The sequence below is a fragment of the Saccostrea cucullata genome, unplaced genomic scaffold (genome assembly GCF_032062105.1).
Source record: "Saccostrea cucullata isolate Sc308-1 unplaced genomic scaffold, CSIRO_AGI_Scuc_v1 ctg4897, whole genome shotgun sequence".
Taxonomy (NCBI): domain Eukaryota; kingdom Metazoa; phylum Mollusca; class Bivalvia; order Ostreida; family Ostreidae; genus Saccostrea; species Saccostrea cuccullata.
Window position 1 is genome coordinate 2273 of NW_026930607.1, and position 7760 is coordinate 10032.

Sequence of the window (7760 nt, forward strand, 5' to 3'; positions counted from 1 at the left end):
GAGTATGTAGAAAAAAAAGGCGGCCACAGTGACCTACTTTTAAATATATCTAACACTTTTTGGCTTGGAATCTTCAATCTTTGCCTATTAATGCATCTTGAGTCCTCAGAAAACTTCAATCTAAAAGTAAGTCAATGTGACCTACTTATGTTTTTTTAAAAGCTTTATTAAGATATCTTCAGTTCTAATTGGCTAAGAATCATCAAATTTTGTCAGTTGATGCAAGTTGGGTCTTAGGATACTTAGGGTCAGAGGCTTGAAATAGAAGTGATTGTACAATTTATCAAAAGAGCTATTCAAGGCCCTTGGGCCTCTTGTTAGAGAATTGTACATATTTTATGGAATGATAGTGAACCATGCTCTCTCTGTTAAAGCGAATCCTCCTTGATCCATTATGTAAATATGTCTTTAAGGACTTTATGTGACACAAACAGTGTGGGGAATATGAACAAGGAATAGTTCGCCCTGGCCATGTACCTTGTACAACAGAAACTAAAGGGGATAGATCCTCCAGCCACCCTCACCCCAGAGATGATGCCCCCCTCCATGCGTCCCAAGGGTAGTGCTGACACCACACAGTTTGGTGTTACCGTGAGTATAGGTTTCATTAATTTTTCATTTAGTTTAGATTTAATTTTAAATGTTTTTCAAGTAGATCATCGTAGGTCTGAAAATTGTAATATTTTTGCATTTCAAATGAAATGTCTAGCATTATTAACTCCTTACAAATCTGATTTATATTATAAGGTTATAAAAATCTGACTAGTGTTAATCTATGATAAGTAAGTATTTACTGGGTGATTTTACAGGATGGCGTGAATGCCGGACCCTATGGACATGTGGCGGATTCTTCAGCCAACAAAGAACTGGACATCATCTCCAAGAAAATTGAGGACATGAAAAGGTAGCTTTTATTTAGTACATTGCCAGAGAGCCACAAATCCATACATTGTGAAAACTTTCAATATATGGCAACGCTATTTTCTTGGCTTTGGTTATGATCATTTCTTGTATAATATGTATTCCCCTGTTTAAATCAAGGTATTTGTTAAATAATCATACATTTTACTCCTATTCAAAATGTTTAACTTTAGAGTGTCTGAGACCGTGTACTTTTGGTATACACTGATTTATATGTGGAAGAATTCTATCTGAGAGAGTTTTTGTATACATTGATTATGTGGAAGAATCCTATCTGAGAGAGTTTTTATTGACAGGGAGAAATTACAGTAAGAGAGAGACAATGTCCAGACAGAAGCTGACATTAAGATTTGTAATTGTGAGGTGGCCATGTTACAGAAAGAACTGGATGCCATTGCATCCACACTACAACAGCTAGAGAACCAGAAAGAACAGACTCAGAAATGTCTGGACGAACTCGACGAAAAGGTAAAACATTAAATAGAACAAAAAAGAGCAGGCTCAAAAATTTCTGAACGAACACGACGAAAAAGGAACACATTAAATAAACCAGAAAGAACGGGCTGAAAATGCCTTGATGAACTCGACGAAAAGGTTAAACATTAAATAGAACTAGAGCAAACAGGTTCAAAAATGTCTGAGCAGAACTCACGAAAAGGTAAAACATTAAATAGAACAAAAAATAGCTTGCTCAGATGGATGAACTGATCAATAAGTTGAAATATTAATTAGAGCCAGAAATAGCAGACTCATAAATATCTAGACGAACTCGTTGAAAGGGTAAAACTTCTAGTAATTAGAATCAGGTATAACGGGCTCAAAAATATCTGGACATTTTCGAGGAAAAGGTAAAACATTAAATAGAAATAAAAAGAACAGGCTCTAAAATGTCTGAATGAACTCAACAAAAACGTAGTACTATTATTTACTGTAAAATATTTTTTGCAGAAATCTGACCTTGAAAGTAATGTTCATGATTCGAAGGAAAAATGTGACGTGGAACTAAAAAGTATTGAAGAGTTATGGTCACAGATCAACAACAGGGAGCAGTCTTCGTGTAGGTACCAGTGTCTCATGAATATTCGTCAGCATGATAGGGAGTAGTCATTGCAGTTATAATGTTTAGTGATCACCAGGCTGAAACAAATCAGTGGTATAATACTGTGAAATATATAGAAAAAAAAACTTCTAATCAGGGCAATGGACGGTTTTTACATTACTACAGGGCTACAGTAAGTACTGATACAGTGTACAGTATCTCAGTACTTAGTCTATATAAAGTACTAATACAGTGTACAAGATATATATAGGTCTACAGTAAAAATGATACAGCGTACAAGATCTCAGTACTAGGGCTACTGTAATAACTAGGTCTACAGTCAATATTAATACATATATTGTACAAGATCATAGTTTGCATAGAAGCTCTTATACACTAATAGTTTTTGCACCGGGGAAAAATATAGCATATAAAGAAATGCCTATTGTAGACTTTTTCATTCATTCAGAACATAGGGTACATGCATTATTTGCACAGGAAAATTGTTTAAAAACAATATATTTGTGAGCAGAAATTATTGTTGTTTACATACATTGGGAAAATTAATGAAAATGATTAATTAAATTTCTTACTCTTGGTCTTATATTAAGCTAAAAATATTTTAATCTATCATATGAAATTAATGGTAAATAACAATTTCTTTAATGTTACATCAAAGGGCAGATCACTATGGTAGCCCAGTCAGTAGTACAACTAAATTATCATACATGTATGAGTAATTATAAAACTTCATTTCTGTTTAAATTGCAGCCCGGAGGAAAGGGCTGGAGAAATATAAGTTTAAGTGTTGGTTATGGGGATTGAAGTGGGAGAAGTTTGGAACAGAATTAAAGGTTTTCTAAACATTAAAAATATTGTTAATTAGAATGTTCTTTCCCCTTATAAATTTCGAGAGACATAATATATTTTCTTCCATTAAGTAAATTGGAAAAATTTATACGTTTTTCAAATTTAAAAAAAAATAAAGTTGCTTTTCATTTATTTGGTAACAAAAAACGACTTTCCTTTTTAAAATAATACATTGAATTTTACCCATCGCATAAAAACGTGAAATCCGTTTTTGAATAAAGTTGAAATGCAATGTATGGTTTCAATATAATATTTTATGCACTTTTCCAATTAACATTTACTTGAGGAATTGATAAAATTTAAATGGGTATTTTTTGAAAAATTTTCAAAGGACTCTAAGTTTTCAAAATATTTTAAAAATCAATCTCCATTTTTCACACATATTAAAGCGGTTTGATGATCAAGACTCATTTCATGTTTACTTTATTTATTAAAAGTGACAATTGATGGTTACATAAATATTTTCTTATTTCAGTACCATTTATGTTCGGAGAGAGATCCAACACTATTTTCATGAATACATTTATAATTTTATCAACTGTGATATATGATATGATTTCAGTATGGTAGCCCTGTCAGTACCATCAGTAACTTAATAAATGTATTACCTGTGGTATGATTTTAGTATGGAAGCCCAGTCAGGACCATCAGTAACTTCATCATTATAAGGGTATTGACTTTGATATGATTTCAGTATGGTAGCCCAGTCAGTACCATCAGTAACTTTATCATTATAAGTATTAACTGTGATATGATTTCAGTATGGAAGCCCAGTCAGTACCATCAGTAACTTTATCATTATAAGTGTATTAACCGTGATATGATTTCAGTATGGAGCCCAGTTAGTACCATCAGTAACTTAATCATTATAAGTGTATTAACTGTGATATGATTTAAGTATGGAAGCCCAGTCAGTAATATCAGTAACTTTATCATTATGTGTATTAACTGTGATATGATTTAAGTATGGAAGCCCAGTCAGTACCATCAGTAACTTTATCATTATATGTGTATTGACTGTGATATGATTTCAGTATGGTAGCCCAGTCAGTACCATCAGTAACTTTATCATTATAAGTGTATTAACTGTGATATGATTTCAGTATGGTTGCCCAGTCAGTTCCATCAGTAACTTTATCATTATAAGTGTATTAACTGTGGTATGATTCCAGTATGGAAGCCCAGTCAGTACCATCTGTAACTTTATCATTATATGTGTATTGACTGTGATATGATTTCAGTATGGAAGCCCAGTCAGTACCATCAGTAACTTCATCCTTATAAGTGTATTAACTGTAATATAATTTCAGTATGGTAGCCCAGTCAGTACCATCAGTAACTTTATCATTATTAGTGTATTAACTGTAATATAATTTCAGTATGGTAGCCCAGTCAGTACCATCAGTAACTTCAGTGCAGGGTCAGCCTTGGAGGATCTGACTTTCAGGAGGATCCGTTTAAGAGTAAGGACGTGCCTGGGGATGACATTTAAAGGGTTGAGTATACAATAGATGACCCATTTAAAGAAGGTACATTTATTTATACACTAAAGATGATCCATATAAGGAAGGGACATTTACCTGTACACTTAAATCAGCCATTTAAAGCCATAAAGTGTCATTTATCTGCCTTGACCAAAATCAGGGGACGCATTTATCTGACCAAAATCGGGGACGTTTTGACCATTGCTTGGGGACAGTTCCCATTTATCTGTATACTAAAGATTTTTCTTTAGAAAAAAATTAAAGGGGGCTCTTTACTAAAATCAGAAAACGCTTGCACCAAAATCAGGGGACGCTTTGACAAATATTTGGGGCGGTTTTGTAACATCATTTTACACTAAATTCTATCAATTGTTGAATGTGACCAAAAGTAGGGAGCATTTTGACCAAAATCGGGGGACGCCTTAAATGACCAGGACGGTTTTATTAGGGGGCGCTTTGAACACATTTCATGCAATTCTTTATCCCTGTGTTTTAGGTGGTGATCCTTTCAAGTCATCATTTCATTCCGATCCCTTCTCCTCTGATGATCTGTTTAAATCCTCCAACACATTCGAGAGTTTCTCCAAGTCTGGAAAGGTCAGCACTCTCGCTTTATCGTAAACTTCAATATACATGCATTTGAAGATTTATGTTGTCTTTATGTGTTATAGTTGTTTATCATTTTCTTAATTGACAGGAATTTTATTCATAAAAAACATTTCAAATATCAATCAAATCGGTTGTGAGTGTCCTCAGTAATTTCAGTGTATTACTAATGATTAGGAAGAAAAGATAAATATTTAATTAAGCCAAGTTAACTGCATCTTTATAAATTCATTTTTTTTTTAAAGGGGGGGGGGGGGGGTGACAAACAGTTATTGATAAGATTTATATGAAGTGCCATCATTGAAATTTTGACATAAATTATTTGTTTTGTAAAAAGATCCACTTAAATTTTACCTGTTTGAATCATTTGGCAGGAACAAATAGTTCCAAACTAGATGCTTTTGATCCTTTTGGGAAAGGAGGATCCAACACAAAACCAAGTGTAAGAAACAGAGCTTAATTAACATAGTTACTTCTGTAATTAACATATCTGTTTTCTTAGCAAACAATAAAAAACAAAGGATATTATTCGAAATAAATAATTTTGTAAAGTGCCGATGAAAACATTTTTAAAAAATGAGTTATGGCACCTTTGAAATTCCTTATAGAAACATGACAATCTATTTGGTGGTGACCCTTTTTCACCAAAATCCCCTTAGGCACACAAGTTGACTCCCCAAACAAAGAAACAGCCTTAAAACAGTGCCCGCCCCTTTGAAAAACAAACCCACCCCCAGCCACAGTTGGGGGGATTTGACAGTGACCCATTTGCAGGTATGATTTGTTTGGACATAAAGCTTTGACTTTGTAGTGATATTTGTAATAGTACCTGAATCATTAACATGAATTAATAGTTTACAGAGTGAATAGATCCATGTCATCTTGTTTAGGCTATCACTTTGTTTTGAAGAACAAGGTGGCTCATTTTCCACAGTTTATTTTAGATTTCAATACAGCACCACTTATAATGTGATGTCAAATATCCAGAGGGTATTGATATCAAAAATATTTTTTATGTGAATTTTTTAGTTTTTGAACCTTATTTTAGTGAAATGTTTATTTCAGGTTTATTATTCACAGAATTTCAGAACTTTCAGTGCCAAATGAAAAAAATCTTCAAAAGACAAATACACACAGTGAAAATACCTCATAATACGTAATAATAATTTTTTAGAAAAAATAATTTTCTCCTAGAAAACAATAAATGTCATTATCTATTTAATCTATGCACAAAACATTTTAAAAATGTGTTTGAAGAGACAAGGAATGTATTTTAATGAATTACATGTGCCAAATTGAATGAAAAAAGTTTAAACGAAATGAAAAATCCATTTAAAAAAATATTTGGTATAAAACGTACACTTTCAAGAGTTATCTTTCCTAAATTGCCAAGACTCAAAACACTATGGAACGTTTGACAGAAAAATAAAATTCAGAATAAATTGCGTTAAATTGCCAGAGTATACATTTAAAACAAATATATGAATTAACACCAACACAGTAAATAGCGCAATTAAATAAAATTTTAATTTCAACAAGGTTGTAGATTTTAACTCACTCAAAGAGTTTGGTGCGTGCATGGCTATGAAATTGACATTACTTGTTTGGCGAAGATTTGACCGTTGCTTTCTTTTGTTTCTGCCTATAAGCAATTCTTCTTGGTTTATGCATAATGAATCCGTTACTTTGTTTTCACTCTTTACAACACCGTGAACACCGCATGTTTTATCTATTTTTAAAGCGTTTTAAAGGTCAGGGTCATATTATAGAGGTATCTATCATAAAGTTACATGAATTAATGAAGTTTACACAATGGAGGTTTATTTTTTTGTGTAGTACGTCATCAAAAAGTGGTGTAATGATGATACTTAACATGAAGAATACATTGAGTGACGTTATAGTCCCCAGGTTTTATATTAGTATTGAGTTGTCTCAGATAATCTCAATAATTATATCTAAAAGAGTTATCTTAACCCGATCCAAGATACAAATTTTGTTGGGATTTCAGATTAATCTCTAAATAAAAAATAAACTGAGGAATCTAGCTTAATATCTGGCTTATTATCTTTCTGATCCTTGCTTATTTTTCTGTGACAGGTAATGACCCTTTCTCCAGCTCCACAGGAAGTAATGCTGCTGCCTCAGATGATGCTTTTGCCAACTTTGCAGATTTTAGTCCAAGCAAGGTATTCAACAGATTTATATATAATTATTTGAAAGAAAATTAAAAAAAATATCAATTTTTTCTTGATAAAAAAAAATTCCTATAACAATTATTTTTTGTGAATGCCCTGGTTACTTTTTTGTCTGATCTGGTTGTAGTTTGATGATAAAGGCGCTTGGAGTTGAGAAGTCAAAAGTTACAACATGAGGGACCATGAGATTGGGGTGTGGGCAGATGGAGGGGTGTTCACACTTAGGGGCTTGGTTTTGAGTGCTAGATGATGATTTCTTTCTGTGATGTCACAACAAGCCTTCACAACTGTTGTAGACTTCTCTCAGTGAATGATATCAAATATTAACTGCTGATTGATATTCTGTCAACACAACGAGAATTATTTTTAACTTAGGTCAAGTTGTTTGTAGCTCATTGCCAATTTGAAAATTTAATTAAAATGTAAAAAAAGAACTTGACTTTAGTTACAGTAGTTCCTTACATAAAATTAGAGGAGATAATATGAGGAGCTATATGAGTTACATTCCTTGATTTTTTTGTGAAGATGTCAGCCAATGTTGTATAATAAGACAACAAAAACCTTGTAAAGTGCAATATTCTAGTGATATGTTAGAAATATTATTGTATTTATTTTTAGAAAAGGAATGTAAGCTAGTATAACTTA

The 7760-nt window shown here is 32.6% G+C and overlaps 1 pseudogene; it reads left to right on the forward strand.

Annotated features, from left to right (window-relative positions):
- Positions 1–402: 402 nt before the first annotated feature.
- On the forward strand, positions 403–7487 carry LOC134229247 (epidermal growth factor receptor substrate 15-like 1; annotated as a pseudogene).
- The last annotated feature ends 273 nt before the right edge of the window (positions 7488–7760 follow it).